Below are 18,861 nucleotides of genomic sequence, written 5' to 3'. Positions count from 1 at the left end.
GCAGAATTTTGGCCATTCTGTGTTTTCCGCGGAACGCGAAATTACCCAAATTCCGCAAGCGGAACGGAATTTACCGCCCAGGCCTAATTAAGGATAGGATCAGGAAAGGACGCCAGGTGATAAACCCCGCGCTGAAACACTTGTTTTGCCTGGTCATATCATTACGCATATGCACACACTTATTCCACCTAAGAAAGTAAGTTGGAATGGATTGACGGCTTGTAGACAAAAGAAGGATGAGAGTGTGTCTGATTTCTTTACTCGGTTTGAAGACATGTTTTGGGATTATAGTGGTCAGGATATGTCCACTGAAGGAGGAATTTGTTCGTTTGTTGACCGGTTTGTTACTAACCTTCTTCCTGAAATAATGACTTGTTTGCAAGCATCTGAGAGTACTTGATCTATGTGTTTTCCCTCTGTCATTTTGAATATAGCCCAATATTATGAACATTGCGATCAGGAGGAGAAGGATAAGACTGACAAAAAGCATAAGGATTTAAAGACAAAGGTGTCGCTGCAGCAAGCTTTCAGGGGAAATAGTAGGGGATTAGGAAGTCCCTCTACACAACTTCCACATTCTAGGCAGCCTTCGGTGACACCTTTGGGTCTAAATCAGAATGTATATTGTAAAGAGGAAGGACATTGGTGCATTTTGTGTACGGTGCTTTTACTGAAGGACACATCCCTCAGAGGATGAGGTTCTGGTGGTAGGGGCCATGGGGCCAACAGAAATCAGAATGCTGCGGCACCTGTGGGCCGATGGGACAGTAATTATTTTGATGACCAGAGAGATGGACATATTACCATGATGATTATGATATGGATGATGTGACAGGTATGTCTTATAGTTAGGACAGCCAGGACAGAGTGAGGGACCAGTTCAGATACCTGTAGATCAGCATGGTCCTTATGTCACAGCAGATATACAAGGTTCGGCTAAGGAATTTTTCGTTGACACAGGTGCAACGCAAAAGTTCTGTTTCCCGACATACGGTCGCCAGGGCAGCTCTCTCTGGCCACAATAATGTTTTGGTAGGTTTTTCAGGTGCATCGGTTTATGCCCCATTTCCAGACCCCTTGCATTGACTGTTGGTCCTTTCAGTGTAGAATCTCATTCTTGTTGACACCTAACTGTGGTAAAAATCTGATGGGTTTGGATTTGTTGAATAAATTGCATGCTACTCTTTATTGCTCTTCTGCAGGTGTATATATTACTGTGGGTCCGAATGTGAGTACTAGGTAGTGTTTGTCTCAGGATGTGCCCCTTCCAGCTGAATTTGCTCAGGTACCACCCACATTGTGGGTCACAGGTGACATAGATGTTGGTTTGTTGCATATGACACTAGTTTCTATACAAGTTAAATATATTACTATTCTACCCTGCATTTCTCAGTATAAGATACCGCAGGCAAGAGAACTGACCCTTCTTCAGATTATTCAGGATTTGATACAGAAGGGAGTAGTTGAGGAAACGTGAGTAACTGTAGGCGTGGTACTAAGCTACGCTCGCATAGATTGTGTAGTTTGCGCAACTATGCGCTCGCAAATTGCACGTAGAACAATGCACAAAATGCGTAGCGGGCTATTTTTGCTAGCTCGCGGCCCTCAACGTCAAGTTGGCGACTGCAAGAGAGCACAATGACATCCCGGCAATACTTTTTCCTCGTTCGCGATCAGCATCATCAAGTTGCCTATCGCGAGCGTGGAAAATAAACCTCCCGGCAAGATTCTCAACGTGGGGAGGTCAGGTTTCTCATTGCGAGTGGTCGCGTATGCGATGAGAAACTACCAGTCCACGTTGAGAAATTACAAATCTACTGAAGCGGCAGAAAATGACCACTTGCACTGTGCAAGATGCGGTTTGAAATGATAGCACAGTGCGGACAAACACCCGGCACTGTGCAATCAGTGCGAACAGCATTTTGCACAGTGCTTGCGTAGGGCGAAGTGCACTTTGCGTAGCTACATGTAGTGCTACTATATGAACTACGCCCAGAGGTAAAAGTGAGCCAAAGTTTGCAATAGCTCTATTTTTTTGTTCCTTAAGAGGACACCTTCAGAATCCTCTGATGTTATTGATGATGTCTATTGCTTTGCGATTGATTTGCGAGAGGTCAATAAAATTGTAGTTCGGCAATTTTCAGTGGTTCCTGATATTACTACTCTCTTATCGATGATTCCATCTACTGTTCAGTTCTTTTCTGCAATTGATTTGAAAATGCATTCTTTAGTATTCCCATACGCCCAGACAGTCGGTAGTTGTTTGGGTTTACACTGGTCCACAGAAGCTTTAGATTATGTCGCGCTCCTCAAGGCTATAGGGAGAGTGCTAGTATCTATAGCCAGGCGTTGAAAAGTCAGTTGGCTTTAGTATCACTTCCTTCAGGTTATGTATTGGTCAAATATGTTGATGACCTCTTGATTGCTTCTGATTTGAAAATGGTTGCAAAAACAGTACAGTAAAATTGCTATTGCATTTGGCATATCATGGTCCTAAGGTCTCTCTTTCCAAATTTCAGTTTTGCCGACAGGAGGTTACCTACTTAGGTCACCTACTGTCGAAGGAGGGTAGAAGGTTGACCCCTGAGCGTATCAGTACCGTTTTTAAAATGCCCATCCCATCAACTCAGAAAGATGTACGTACTTTTCATAGGTATTACTTCCTCCTGTCGACAGTGGATACCAAATTATTCGCTGCTAATCAAACCTTTGCTTGTATTACCTATGAAAGCAGTGCATGAGGAATGCCAGCAGTCTTTAGAGCAATTAAGAACTGTGCTTTGTTCGGCTTTGGTGCTTGGCACACCTAACTATAATAAGCCTTTTGTGCTCTATGTCCAGGAGATGGCTGGATGCGGGATTTCGGTTTTAACACAAAAGTTTAGAGATAAGAAGAGGCTTTGCGTTTAGTTTTCTGCTGTGCTCGACCCTGTTGCTAGGGCCCTTCCGAGTTGTCCGAGAGCGCTCGTGGCTGTGGCCACTTCAATCAGACAATCGGTTGGACTTGTACTTGATACAAACCTCACAGTTATAGTACCCCATGCTGTGGATACCCTTTTGAATAATCCGAAGACATAGCATCTCACCAGTGCGCATCTTACTGGCTATGAATTGATATTGTTTGCTAAACACATTACAATTAAGAGATGTGCCTCTCTTAATCCAGCCCCGTTGCTACCCTTCCCTTCTGAGAATGATGCATTTGACAAGCATGACTGTATTTTTCGGACAGAGGAAGAAGCAAAACGATGGATTGACCTGACTGATGTTCCCTTATCTGACCCTCAAGGAGAACTATATATCCATGGCTCTTGTTTTAAATTACCAGATGGGACCACCACTGCAGCTTATGCTATCACTACATTGCAGACGGTGATAGAGACATCACAAGTCCCCTATCAGTCAGCTCAAGCTGCTGAGCTTGCCACCCTTATTCAAACTTGCAAATTGAGTGAAGCGTTGGTTGTCGATGTTTATACTGACAGCCAGTACGCATTTGGAGGAGCCCATAATTTTTGCTGGCATTGGGCAGAGAGAGGGTTCCCTACTTCTCATGGAACAAAGATCCAGCATGGCCACCTGATATTGCAACTTTTGTCTGCTTTAACGCCCCCAAGAAATTGGCAATAATTAGGGTAAATACAGGTGATATCCTGATGGTTCGTAGAGTTGGGTGTTTGGGGGATTCCCCAAAGAGTATAAGAGGAGACTGTGTGGTGATAAATTTTAGATTCCCACAGTTAGCCAGGAGAATACTAGAGCTTCACGAAGAGATCTCCCCCAGAATACACGTATTGGTACCCTTCCACTGGGTTATTTCTACAAACCATCTGTTGGAAGCAATATTTAGCCCCTCATGTTCCTTTAGCAAATAGACTTGAGGGACTATCTTCCTTAGATGATCAAGACTGACTAAGTGAAAAAATTGGTTCTGCAACCCCCTCAGTAAATCATTGCGAGGTATCACACTACTTCAAAAATGCAGAGATAATACCTATCGCACAAAGGATAAATGAAACAGCCAACGAGGGGGGCTTAGAGGCCGCTTCGCTCTCACAAGCTCCTAGATCAAAACTACATTTAGGGTACCCGGAGAATACTAATGTCTTAATTGCTCTAGATGAGAATGCGGGTTTTGAAGAAATGGAACTTGGAAGTGAAGCTCACTTCCTGGAATACTGCAGATCTTAAAAAGAATTTAATGGATAAGGTATGGTGTGATTATATAGAACAGAGTGATATAATCCTTTTACAGGAGACCTGGTCATTGGTAATTCCTCACAGATTGGGCTTTAAAACATTTAGTGTGAATGCCAGCCCATCTGTTAGAGGAAGGCCATCAGGGGGTTTGATAATCTGGATAAGGATCACTCTTAATATAGATATCACTCGACTGAATATTCAATCTCAGGACTTGGTGGGTGTAAAAATAGTTACACGAGATGGCAAAGAATTATATCTAATTCATATTTACAATAGGCCAAGTGCAGCCAATAAAGAATCACTGATAATAGAACAACTAGATTCTTTTTCAGATACATTAGGGCCCATGTCGCGGATAATTGTTGGTGGTGATTTAAATTGCAAATTTGAACCGATATTGGGCTTTGATAATCTTTTTGTAGAACAAGACAAGGCAAATAACATTCCGGCTATAGAAAGCAGCAGGGAGGTAAAGTGTACTGTTGCAGCAGCGCAAATCTTGAAGCTTACTGCAGGCCATGATCTGAGGGCATGTAATGGGCGTCTGCCCACGGACAGACCCACAGCATTTACATTTTGCAGAGGCAGCTCACGGAGCAAGTTAGATTTTATACTAGTCTCAATACATTTTTGGCAGTACGCCATCAATTTTAAAATCGACCCCAGAACGGAAAGCGATCATTTTCCCCTACAACTGCGACTAGAATCCCAGCTTTTTATGTCTATTTCAGCGGCGATCAAAGGGAATGATAAAGCAGTCTGTGAGCTTACTTTAAGTAATAACAGACGAGCCCTAAAATGGCCCTATATTATAACTACATATGAAGTGATGATAAATATTTACAATAACTTTCCTGACATTATTACACCGCTCCAAATCTCTCAGTCGGTGGAAGTTGTGTATTAGAACTGCCCAACAATCTGGTAGATGCGCTGACCCCGGTTTTAAGTAAAATATATAAAGAGAGAAATGGAGAAGGGAATAACCAAAGCGAGATGAGAAACCCTGGGTACAATAAAGATTGCAGATTCGCTAAGACTAATTTAATTCAGGCAATCAAATGTAATAATATATTAAAAATAAGGGAAAAAGGCACAATTACAATGGAACGCTTGTAGAAGCAAAAAAAACCTGTGAGGATGATATTTGATTTGACTTAATAGATGCAGCTAAGTCCAAAGACCAGGCTGCCTTTTGGAGTCTAATAGCAAGAGGAAATAAGACAGGAAGGACTGCTAAAGACCTTTTTCTAGATGAAAATACATGGGTTGAGCACTTCTCTCGTCTGTACTCTTATAACATCGGGGACTCTGTAATATTAGAAAAAAACTTGGAAATTGCAGCAAAGCCTGTTCATAAGCATTTTAGCATAGAAGAGACTGTAAAAGCAATAGAGGCCATTAAATCGGGGAAAGCTCCTGGGCCTGATAAAATCCCAGGACACTTATTGAAGCATGATTTGGAAATCTGGGGTCCATATATACATTTTTTATGCAATTCAATAGTTGCGGGTACTCCGATTCCTGATACATGGAAAGAGGCGGAGATTGCGACCGTTTTTAAAAAGGAAAATCGTTTAATCGATATTTTACAGAATGTTTTTGCTAGGCATATTTTAAATAGACTGTCAGAATGGATGGAAGAGGCAGATATACTATCAAAGTACCAAGCGGGGTTTAGAATCAAAACAAGCACTATTGATCAAGTTTTTAGATTTACATGTATTCGTTGGAAATATATTACTTTAAGGAAGGGTAGTTTATACATTGCCTTTGTAGATCTAGGGGCAGCCTTCGATCTGGTCCCCCAGGCTCTATTATGGGATTTGTTAAAACATACCGGGGTACCAGAAGAACTGCTTGTGCAATTAATTAGGCTCCATGAAGGGAATTATGCAAGAGTAAGATGGGGGCAGAAGGGGGAACTATCTAAGGCAATACCTGTGAGAAGGGGTGTACGACAGGGGTGCGTGTTGGCACCCACACTTTTCACCCTGTATGTCAATGATATCCCTAAATACTTAGAAAGCTGTAAACATGATTCCCTGCAGCTAGGGGGCGAAGTTATTCCAGCATTATTATTTGCTGACGACACAATTCTAATTTCGCAAACTCCCAAGGGATTGCAATGCCTAGTGGATTCTTTTAATACTTATTGTACTATGAAGGGCCTTGAAATCAATTCAAGTAAAACCAAATACATGTCAATAAACCCACATAAATCGTTTCAGAAGAATTTAGTTTTAAACAACCAAAAATTGGAATATGTGGAAAGCTTTAACTACTTAGGGATTACTTTGGATAGCAAACTGTCCTGGAAGGAGAAATTGGAAAAGAACAGGTTAACGCTGCTCCAAAATTCATTGCCGATATTGAAAAAACACGGGGCTAGTGCTTCTAAGACTGTTCCTCCTGCTTTGGAGATTTTTAAGTATAAAGCTCAAACAGCCGCGCTCTATGGAGCAGAGATCTGGGGGCCATATTGTAAAAATAACTTTTAACGGGAAGAAAATCATTTCTTTTGAAAACTATTAAAACTCCCAATTAGAACGCCCTTTATCCAGTAGTTATGGATCTTAACATCAAACGTACTGATTACTATGCAGTTTTAAGACCATTACTATTTTGGGTTAGAATCTGGTCAACTCCTGATCTGTCTCATTACAGAGAAGGCCTAGAGGAGATTATGAAGATTGACCAAAGTAAGGACATTCTTTGGTTCAAACATGTGACATCGTGGATGAAGAAGTTAGGCTTATCCCACTATCGGGAGGATCCATTCCAGTTGACATCATCCTGTATGCAACATTTAAAGTCCACTTTTTGCACTTATATAAATAACAACATGTTACATACAGGCGTTATTCATACTGAAGGGACCTTTCATTTGGGCGGTTATCTCCCGCTTTTTCCATCTTCTCCGAGAACTAAGGAGGAGGTATCATGAATAAACTCTTTTGATGTCAGGATATCCGCTGTAAGGGGCACTTGGTCATCCTTAGATTGTAGTGCACATCGTATTGTTGGTGCACCATATACTTATTCTCACGTGATAATTGGATCTCAAATCGTTTCCCCTATTAAACGTTGATAGTGTATTTATAGTACTTTTTGCCAAGACCCCGTGTACACATGACACTTCATGACTGTACTGTTTCACGAACATCCACGTGGATACTCATTACTTTTATTGAAAATAGAGATTGACAGAGCGGTCTGCAACCCAATTGGTTTCAACACCTTATCCTGGACATTTACTTATCTCTTGCCCTGAAGAAGTCCCGGCAGGGACGAAACGCGTCGGCTGTCCTATTTTCACTTTATTGAAAAATAAATCATCTAAACAAAACGGACTTTCTGGACATTCATACTTGTGAAGTGATTATTGAAAACCTGTTTACTCTATGGTGCACCTGTGCTTTCAATTAACTCATGTTACATAGTTCATCTGTTTGGTCCCTAACTCTGAAATGTATAGCCTTTAAAGATATTGCTCAATTTGAACCTTTATTGGATGAGGTACATCCTCCGCTAGCAAAATCCTTATTCTTGCAGTTTAGATATGGGATTTTACAAATACAAGCAAATATATCTAGATGGGGGAAACATAGGGAGGACAATAGTTATGATTGGTGCTCCTTATGCACAAAAGAGGTTAAAGAAAATGAAGCGCATATACTTTTTTTCTGTCCTGCATACAAACCAGCAAGGAAACAATGGATTAGGTCTCTCTGTAGGAACTTGGGTAGCTGCAGTGAGGCCGGACACATACTGAAGACTGACATGTCAAAACTGGTTGTTTTTTGCATAAGCAGATTTCTATTCAATGTATACTGATTAGGAAAAGAGCTGGGTTAAAGCTCTAGTGTTAAATGCTACACCCCTCTATCAAATGTTGTGTAGAAGACTATTGCACTCGCACTTTCAAATTGGTTGTGTTTACTGTGATTAATGCCTCACCTCCCTCTGACAGTACTTTGTAGACTTTGATTGGAAACATTTTTTCTTTTTTTTCTCTTGTTTGTAATGGTATACAATGCCTAGCTTTTAAATGTTTTTTTAAAGTATTTATGAGTATAGATAGGTTTTACGGCGTATTTGGAATGGATCATATAACTTGTATAGCAATTGATGCCCTTTTTCGTTGTACCCCAACTCCTGGATTAACTTATTGCAAAAAATTTATTTTAAAAATGTATCTTTTATGGTTGTAATTGACCGAAATAAAGATTATTTAATCAATGAATGAATGAAATACTGCCAATTTTGTTTTTCACTATTGAAAGGCTATAGGATAGAATGGACGTTTATTTATAACATCTTATAAATATAACTTCCCATTGGGACAAGATAGAAAGATGGAGTTTAGTATGCTTGGAGTTAGAATGTGAAAATTCAACTTTTAGTAAAGATGATTTTTATATTGTGTGTTTGAAAATACCACTTTTAGAAAGTGGGTATTTTCTTGCTTAGCCATCCTGTGTGCCTCTGCTGGTTTGTGGATTGACTGTCTGTCTTTTGAATCACAGGACTGGGGATATGCATTCTCTCAGACAGCCACCGAGCGGGTTGATGTGTGTCCTGCCTTTCCTGGATAAGTCAGGGCTGGACTGAATAGACCTGGGCTGCATTTAGAGTAGGGGGAGTAGATTTCTTTCACATCTGAATGGTCCTGGTTTGCCTGAGTCTATGCTGTCTCTACCTTCTGCCAGGCAGATGCACCAGAGAGGACAGAACTGGTTTTGGGTGGGCAAAGAGCTTCTCTGCCACCGGAGAACAAAGGAATTTGTGCTATAAAAAGTGGGGCACAGACCCCTGATCTTAAGATTACTGCTGAACTAAGGAACCTGCCAGGATGAAGAAACGGGAAAGCTGGAGGAGTAGTACTGCCCCTGTGCTGTGTGTTCTTGGGGTTGGCTTTCAGTGGTTGCTTCTGTTTTGGACAGGTAAAGGACTGGACTGTGCTTTCATCATCCTACAGTTAGAGTTTGCTCCAGGAGCTTGAAGTAAAGCTTGCCTCCTGTTGGAAGTCTCAGCATAGGAAGTCTCAGGATAGGATAGTGGCTGTTTCTGCCAAGAAAAGGAGAAGGGCTTTGCTATGTGCAGTGTCCCCTGCTTGAGGAAGATCTCCAAGGGCTTGACATCGACCTTTCCTCCTGTTCCGATGTCTCAGGGAAACAAGGACTTCACCCCCAGCTCCCCTGAACTTCCTTGCTGGGAGTTCTGACCTGCTAAGAGGTGCTTGCTGCTGTTCTGGACCCCTGGAGGCTTTGTGGCACTGGAAGCTGGAAAAGTAATGCAAATTGGAGAAGCGCAATGCATCTGCACCTGTTTCTGATGCATCGCCAGAGAAACTGACGCAGCGCCTCAGTGGCTCAAGAAATCACTGCGCGCCAAATCCGGTGCACCGATCTTAGAAATCTGAGATCACTGCACCGATTCCGATGCAGGCCCTGCTGTGTGGCAGCAAGAACCAACACATCGTGGGACCACGACTGGAGAGAACAATGCAGTATCGTCACCGCTGCCACATTGAAAACCGATGCATCCCCGATCCTCACGCATCGCATCAGTGCACTACGCCGGAATCACCTCCCCGCACATTAAGAAACTGTTGCATCACCTCCCCTTCAGTGAGGATCTGACGCAACACTGCCCCTGCGTGGCAGTAACGCAATGACCCATCACCTCTCCTGAACTAAGAAACCAAAGCATCATCTTCCCTGGCCGTAAGAAACCAATGCACCACCTTCCCTGCAACAGTTTTTGTTTGTGTGTGCTACGCATCCAAGGTACTTTGTGTGAAAAATGTTGCATCTGCAATTTACTTTGAATAGAACTATTTTTACCTTTTAAAAGTCATATTTTGATTGTAATATTGATTTCTGTCTGTTTGTCTTGTTGGTTTAGATAAAGATACTAAACTGGTGTGGTGTCCATTTGTAGTATTTTCATTGTATTACTGTATGTGTTCACAAATGCTTTGCACACTGCCTTTGAGATAAGCCTGTCTGCTCATGCCAAGATACGGAGTGGGTGAGCAGGGGTCGTTTAAGAAGTGTATCCCCCTTATCCTAACTAGGAAGAAGGACCCCTACTTGGACAAAGGTTCAAACCCTTGCCAACTAGAGACCCCCATTTCTAACAATCATTGTGTTATGACAAGATCTTACTCTAAAACCCTCAGCATGAGTGTCCACGTACTCTTCCCATTAACTTCATCCCTTCTGCTCTGAGGTACCGCAGTATATCACGTGGCCCATAGGGACATTGTCATTTTTCACTAAGTTAGCATGAGCACGTCGCAGCATGCCTGCTGCTTTTGCGCACGTTACTGCAAGTCTTTATTTTTTAAAATATTTCAATGACTGCTTTCACATGAGAATTCATTGCTGTGTTCACTCTCCGCATATTCCTGGGATTTGACTGAACATTATTTTATTTTATTTTATTTATTTTTTAAACTTATAAGGCGCGACAGCTACCCAATAAGGGTTTCCCGGCGCCGTTATTGTTGCAAGGTCAAACAACAATGTCCCTAGTTATTTTGTTCTGGACAGACCTTAGCCTTCAGACAAAACATTGCAATGTAGCTGTTGTTTGGACGAATGTACTTGGGTTTTATTAGAATACACAAATAGGTAGCACACATTTGGAGAGGCATGTTTCCAGAGAGAAGAGCGTGACAGCACCTTTGATGTAGATCTACCATTTACAGGCAAAGGTATGGGGTCTGCTGGCAAAGCCCAGAGGTATTCTATTCTATAATAATACTTTTTCTTAGCAAGGGGAGAGAGGTTAGCCACTTTCTATGATGACATCTCCCTTCATGATCTATGGACTAGCTGCTAGGTTGACTATATTTGTACTATGCATGTTCCTGCTTGTTGTGGCACGTATACTACTTGTTAGGGCAAATTAGTTAAAATAAATATTTTAAACTGCTTCCTGTCTCTATCAGATCTTATTGTGGACAAGTGCAAGAGTGTGAGCAAAAGGGTGTGTCTTGTTCCCACGATTCCTGAGAGATCTGGGAGTGTTGTGTTCAGGGGTGTCTAATCATATGTTTCACTGGAAGTGAGTAGAAGAATAAGTGAGACACTCTAGCTAGTCGATCCTGGGTTTGTGGGTACTAAGGTGCTAGGAAGTCTCAGTCTCTATACATCAAGGTGCCATATTCCTGAGCATAGTTCTGTGTTTGTACAGAATCATTGCAACATGGCGCCACCAACGTTTTGTCTGGCACTGATTCCTGAGACTCCTAAGGAGCGCTTACGTTTATCCACAATTCCCTCACACCAGTTTCCGGGGACGTTGGTGGTGTGGGGGATTAGCCTCCTATATTCGTTTTTTACAGGTTTTTCAAGCTTGAAATTAAAAGGGTTTTGTTTCTTTTTCTGACCCACTTTTGTGCTACCGTTCGATTGGTTTATCCTTTTTCCTTCCTAATATGGCACAACCGGTCGCTCTTGCAGCACCTAACCGCCCTGTGGTTACAGCATTCTTGACTGAACGAGGAGTCCCTAATGCGAGGCAGATTTTATCTTTGTTGTTGAGGCGGATGGGGCTTACAGCATCGAGGTTTTTTACTCTTGGGTTACTTTTCCTGCAGTTGGTGACAATGATAATTTATTTCATGAATATACAGCAGCTGCGGTACTGTGGAATAATCACCCTTATGCTGAGCTTGAAGTTCCGTTAATGGCTTGGGAGCATACCATATGGTTTAATGACGCCCTTCCTCACCCTGTTTCAGAGGTCTGTTTAGGCCCCTTATTGGTCGATGGGGCCACTTGGCCTGTTTTGGCTAGTTTCACTCCACATCCGTATTAACTTCATGATACACTCGCAGAGCTACGTCAGATACATACATCATTAATTCATATACACAGAAGTGTCATATAGCTTATGTAACGTAATATTTAATTTGATCGGGCTGGAGCCGCTCCTCAGCCACCTGGACATGGTTGTGGTCCCATTATTGTTAATTTGGTGATGGGCAAACGTCTTCAAATTAGAGATGATTTCCGATATTGGCTTGCAGATAAATTCCAGCAACTTGAGGCGGTTTTTCCACATACTACACCTGTTCAGAAAAACAGGATCCTGACAATGAGTTTCAGAGTGGTATTGTTCCCGCTTTGGCTGATTGCACAAACTGCGGGACAGTGTTTACTGTGGTGTACACACTGTGCTTTGGCACCCCCTCCATGAGCGTTCTACCGAGCGTTCTAAAGAAGGGTTAAGATGAACACTGGGCTGGTCCAGCCCTGGAATTGGGGATGAGATTAGTGGGCATGTTCCATATTGTCTCCGATATGATTCTGGCCAATGTCAAAGGTGAGACAGTTAGCTTGCAAGTGCGTCAACGCCTCTCAGCTGTGGCGGACATTGACCAGCAGCGGCAGTTACCCATTAGTATTAAGGATACGTATACATCATTGGGTCGCAATAGTTTGGGAGTAAGGTCTATTACTCAGGTTCAGAACAAAGCCCCTCTTGAAAAGGAGGGACGTCCAGTCTTTCCTAAAAAGGCTTGGAATCAAAATCAGCTGCAGCAACAACAGAAGCCTGGTTCTTGCGCCCGTCCGCCTCCGCTTGACACTTCTGAACGTAGATATGATTTGCATGATCGCTCTAAAATGATGACACCTGAGAGGTTCCAGGTTCCTGGTCCTCATTCTCCTCGTTCCTTTCAGGAATCTTCGGATTAACAATTCAACGGAGAAGGGCATCAGGATCGCAGGGAAGGCGAGTCTGCACAGGCTAGATGTGACCCGCAGCACCTGTTTAGTTTGAAAGTCAAGCAGGGGGAACCCACTCAATATCATGCCCCATTTCAGAAGAAAAAAGTTGCCACTTTGACTACAAAGTATGCCTCAGATTGTGAGAACCCTGCTCCTCGACAGGAGTTGGGTGGTAACCTTCCTGGACAGCGCAGCGGAGGTTACCATAGTACGACAGACACCCCACCAGCATCTGAAGTTGAAAGCAACTAACACTTTTCTAACAGTATAAACAGCTGATACTCAAGTTGCTCCTCCAATTAGACTTTATGAAGTGACCCTCCAAATTGAAGGTGGTAGTAAGCGCCCAGTAAAAGCAGTTTTTTGGGAAAACCTCACTTTTTCGTATGACATTTTATTGGCAGAGGTTGATTGCCCTCCCCCATTTATACTAGCTTCCTCTACAGGAAAAGATGTAATTTTACCAAGTTTTTCACAATATGTTCCTGATGACGATAAAATGGTTTATGTCTCTAAGTGGACTTTAGCCTTAGCCCCAGCATTATATCACAATGAGGCAGGTTGGGACAAGAATTCCCCGGTTCATGTTATTCCTTTGCATTCCACACCTCAACCCACATTATCCATTCAAACAAGAAGCTAAAGTGTCCATGAGTGAAATCTTGGAAAATCAGGGTGTGATTGAACCCTGTGTTTCATCAATGAATAATACATTTTTTTCCGATATTGAAACCGCACTGATCATATCGTATAGTTTTAAACTACAGACATTCAAACAGTCATGTACCTTTGAGGTTCAGAACACACATAGCTCTGCGTTAGTGAATGACATTGTTCACAAAAAATACAAGACCACCTTGGATATCTCCAATGGCTTCTTTGGCCACTTTTTGGCTCCAGAGAGCCACAATTTGACCCCATTCAGTGAGTTAGGCAATCAGCGCCGATATGCGAGATTGCCAGTGGGATATGTGAATAGTCCTGGTGTGTTTGTGGCACACCTAGTGTCCCTTTTCCATGAGATTGACCCAGATGCCTTCTCTTACGTGGATGATATTTACTTGACAGATGATGATTTACACCTGCATCTCTTGAGTTTTGACTGCATTATCACACATTTTACAAACTTTGGTTACATATTCAAGTTTGCTAAGTCTCGTATCGCCTTTTTGGCAGTTCTTTTACTTGGCTACGAACTCAACAATGAAGGTAGGGGGTTGGCCCCCACTTTCTGGAGAAATGTGCACAATTGCAACCTCCATTAACACTTAAAAAATTGCAATATTTGCTGGGTTTTATGAATTTCGAAGGACATATATTCCTCATTATACCCAGGGTATCAAACCTCTTTTCTCGTTGATAAAACCGTCTTTCTCTGCTTCCTATTTGCTTCCGGAACATACAGCAATTCTTCGGTCTCTGCAGTCTGATCTGCTTGCGACCAACTTCTTGTTAACACAAGACAATTCTACTAATTTGGTCATACGGATTGTGCTAGGCATGTTGGGGTTCACTTACTTGATGATCAATGAGGGGAACACGTCCCCATTGCTTATAAATCGCATTTGTACACTTCGGCAGAGATGCGTTTCTCTACTACAGAAAATATTTTTATAGCTGTCCAGATGGCGATTCTTAAAGAATGGTCTTTGGCTCAGGGAAAACACATTTCCATGGTTTCACCGGTACCTCCTTTAGAGGCAATTACAAAGGCTAGTGTCCCTAATTCTAAAGCCGTGCATCCTCGTTGGATACAATGGGCTCTTTCTTTGACATCGGCTGATGTCAACTTTATCTTCAATCCTTCTTTACAGACGCAGGAGTTTTTACAGTATGAACATGTTCATCCTTCTGCTTTATCATTACTCCCATTTGATCAGTATAATTGCATTATTTACAATGATGGTTCTGCGCAGCCCACCATTGGTTCTAAACATGCTTATTCTGCTGCCTGCGTGATTGTCACAGAGAAGATTACTGACCGGGATTTAAAGTCCTCCCTGGTACACACATAGGGGTATATTCTAAAGAACGTGTGATAACTATCGCAAAAGTAACTCACGCACACAACTTCCAACATCACAGTGTATCGCTGGAAAATGACGTTGTGTTAACCCAGCATTCTCAACGCGGCGGTACCATGCAGTAGCCTTCAGATAACGTGTCAAATGTCCGCGTTAAAATCAATGCCACGCTGCAAAAATGCGACACGCAAACACAAAAAATCCTGCAATGAGGCCAATCGCGGTACAAAAAACTGTGAAAACCAGCGACAGGCATGCAAATCTCGCATCTGCCGGGAAAATGCACTAATAAAACTACAAATACAACACACTAGAAACAATCTAAAGTGCGCAGCAACATGGATCCACCATCACCTAGCAAAGCAGCCGAAGCAAATCACACAACCCCCACAGACCACCAGCAAGGAACAATGGGGTCGGGGAAGGCCAGGAAGAAGAGGAAGTGGAAGACCGGGTGCAATCCTCAGGAAACCGGGATCAGCGTCATGGAGGTGACAGAACACTACCATCAACTAGCCCACAATTAGACCAAGTGAATGCAGACGGAGTGTTGAGTAGGCCAATCGAGGAGGCCAAGAGGTGCTGGCATGATGTGACAACCCAAACCAGGCACAAACCTGCTGCCAACAGGAAGGCTGCAAAAGAGACAGGAAGTGGGAGTGCTGAGCCACAGGAGGAGCTGGAGGAAACCGAGGCAACAGTCATCAGTGTGGAGACGATGCAAGGAGTCGGGAGTAAGGACACAGCTCAAGAGGACCTGACACAACCTCAACGGGGTGAGTAATGACCAGGGACTGGGTGGACTGGTGGAGATGGGCACAATAGCACACATGCCCAAAAAAGATCTAGCACACTGCACACCCACAATGACCCAGGATCATGGCCAAGTTCCCCATAGCACACTCCAGCACACACACTTAGCAAGAACATCACACCCACATTGACGACAATTTGGTACAATGCGCAAACATGACTCCGCATAACAGAGACACAACTGGGTCTGCACACGTGCAGAAACAGGCCTCCTACATCTGACAGAGCTGGAAACTGTGAAATGGAAATGTACGTGTACAACCTAACATCCGTCATGAAGTCCAAATGCACACAGTCCCGCATCTAAATCCTGCACCACAAAAACAGTCACAATGTACATTGTCATACACTCTGCATGTAAACAAGGACAATGAGCCAACATACTTGTTAACACAATGTCCAACATGCATCTCCCCTTCACATTGCAGGGGGACACACAACACCCCCAGCAGAGCACAGAAGACCACGCATCAGTGATTCCAGAGAGGACCACCACACCTTCGAAACCGATGCCCTACAACAGCCAATGGCCGTCCCACGCAACCCAGAACCAGGACCAGGGCAGCCAAGCTACTCAGAGGAAAACATAGACCCAGCAACAGACTACCCAGAAGGAAGCACCCACAAGCACGGCTGGCTAACAACACTTCTACTAGCCACACATTGTACCCCAATGCCAGGTGTCAGGATGCCAAAAGGAGGTGGTCGAACAGGTGAGGGTGGGGTCCGAACTCATGGAAGGCGAACCAGATCACACACGTGGGTGTCTAATATCCTCCAGGGATCAGCTACACCCCACTGAGGAGACCCACACTGTCATAAAGACACATGCAGATGCACATTCCCAGTACAGAACCATGCAAATATCAATCCACTCCCCTCACGTATTGAGTGGGTGACGACAAAGCTACATGGACAAGCTCCCACCTGCTGCCTGTGGTGAAATGTCTTTGTCTGCTGTACACAGCACAATGTAATGTTGTAGGGCCCAGGGCCCTCATGTGAGGTTACGTAGTTTTCGGCTCCGCTTCGCTACAGCTGCCATTTTGTGTTTAGCCGCCATTTTATGTTGCTTCACTCAGGCAGCATGGCTGACGCGGTAAATATGGTCTTTTCTGCCTTTTCAGCTGCTCCGTGTCTTTCCTGTTAAAGAATAACCCTTGTTCTTGTGTACGGCATTGATGTCAGGGTCTGGCCGAGTTCGCAAAGCCATGTCTAGACTGATTAATCCATGTCTTACTCCACTGTTTGGGTCCCACCATTCTTCTCTACTTTATCTTGTTTAACTGACCTTCACTATTCTCTTCGTGTGTTCTCTTGTTACATAGCCCTTCTTTTGAAGCATTCTACACATGTTTTGCCACCTGCAAATTGAATTACGGGCACTAGTGTTGATTAACCTGAGGGGAGGAGAGCACACGGGGTCTGAAAGGAGGGTGTGTTTTAGACATCCGATAGCTTGTTTTCGAACTATTCCTATTTGTCAGTTTTGTGTATATTGGGAGTTGTCATTGTAAACTTGTTCTGTATAATAGACTGTGTGCCCCGGATTGAAGTGGCAGTCTCTTGAGAACCTACCTGTGTGGTACTTCTTAGATAACTGTACTTAGCTGCAGCTAATAAATCTACTTTTCTACGCCTAACAGAGTGTCTTGTGTCTCTGTCTGTCGAGGCAGGTGAACCCGGAGATCCTAGGCGTGCCCTGCGCCGCCTGGCCCATAAGGTCAGGTTCTTCAATTGGCGGCCCAACGTGTGGGCGATTTCAGCGGTAGTAGTTTTTGCCCGAGAGTCGTGAGGAGCTTCGCAAGAAAATTCCGGAGGATTTCCCGAACCACGTGAGCGACCCCTGCATGTCGAAGCGGACCAAAGGTCTTTTGAAGCGTGGCTACTCCTTCCCGACGGCTGCTGACGACTGCTGCCCTGACTGTCGCCCTGCCTTGGCCCTTTGGTGATGATTGGTATCGCGAGACGTTAGACGGACATCTGTTGGCGTGAGAAAAACATTTAGTTAAGTATTTGTGGTATTTGTGGGTAGCGCCCACTCTTTGTTTTTGTTTTTGTTATTCGATTAGCGCGCTAACCGAAGCCAAGGGGTAAGTACGCTTGTGCTGTAACTCTATTGTCTAAAAATCCCTTGACGTTTGTAAGGAAGTCCAGTTCATTACGAAATGCCTGGATTTAGTAAGTTTAAGAAATGTTGCTGTTTTGGTTGTTCTAGGGATTCCTGACTGGAGGATTCTTGTCCGATTCCTCCAGTTGGAACTCCTACTTACGAGCTTTACTCGAAACATGGTCTAGGTCCTATTGTTTTTAATGAAACATGGATCCGATATACTAAAAAGGATGGTGTTTTACAGTGGCCACAAAATGGTTCTTTTGAGCCCGATATATTAGATAATTTGGAAACAATTCTATTCAAGAGAAAAGCCCGGCCGGCAATGTTTGACTCTTTTCACCTCTGGCGTAAGGAAGCCAAACAGAAAGAAATTAAGCAAATGAAGAAAGATAAGAAAGAGCAGAGTATGACGATTTTACAGGCTGCCCAACAGTTTAAAAATAACGAAGCTGATCAGGTGATTGAGGTGTCGGAAAGACAACATCGTATGGCAATACATAGATGTTATCCTGTGTTACCTACTGTATCAAAAAGTAAAACACCTTATGTGTTAGGTGCTAATGCACCTCCATTACAACCTGCTGTTAATCCAGCTGTTTTGGTTCCTGCACAATTGCCTATTCCTGTGATTCCAGCTCCGCCCCTTTGCCAGCGACTTCTGTACCCCAATCTCCTGTGCCTCAGCCTCCTCCATCTGTCGTTTCTTTTGCTGCGGATTCTTCTTCTGTTTTACAGAATACGATGTCTCCTGTTTTAGTGTCAGATTCCCCTACAGCCCGACAACGTTTAGTCGATACTGTTTCAGGTCTTTTGTCGCCTTTTCTTGGGCCTCTCTACTTTTCTCCTGCATCATCTAGGAGACAATCTCGTAGTCAGATTCCAGATTTAGAAGAACAGGCAAAATTAGATTCTCTTGACTCGTAATTAGATTGTGAGTAGTGTACAGTACAGTGTACGT

At 43.3% G+C, this 18,861-nt stretch overlaps 1 protein-coding gene across 1 annotated transcript in view; it reads right to left on the bottom strand.

The window, feature by feature from the left end:
- The window catches only part of PPP1R3A (protein phosphatase 1 regulatory subunit 3A), a 481,293-nt gene that overhangs the window by 38,731 nt on the left and 423,701 nt on the right, over window positions 1–18,861 (bottom strand). The window lies entirely within an intron of this gene.

Source organism: Lissotriton helveticus, chromosome 1_1 (genome assembly GCF_964261635.1).
Source record: "Lissotriton helveticus chromosome 1_1, aLisHel1.1, whole genome shotgun sequence".
Classification (NCBI taxonomy): Eukaryota; Metazoa; Chordata; class Amphibia; order Caudata; family Salamandridae; genus Lissotriton; species Lissotriton helveticus.
The sequence above is the reverse complement of the archived record's forward strand: the minus strand, read 5'-3'. Positions and strand labels throughout refer to the sequence as shown.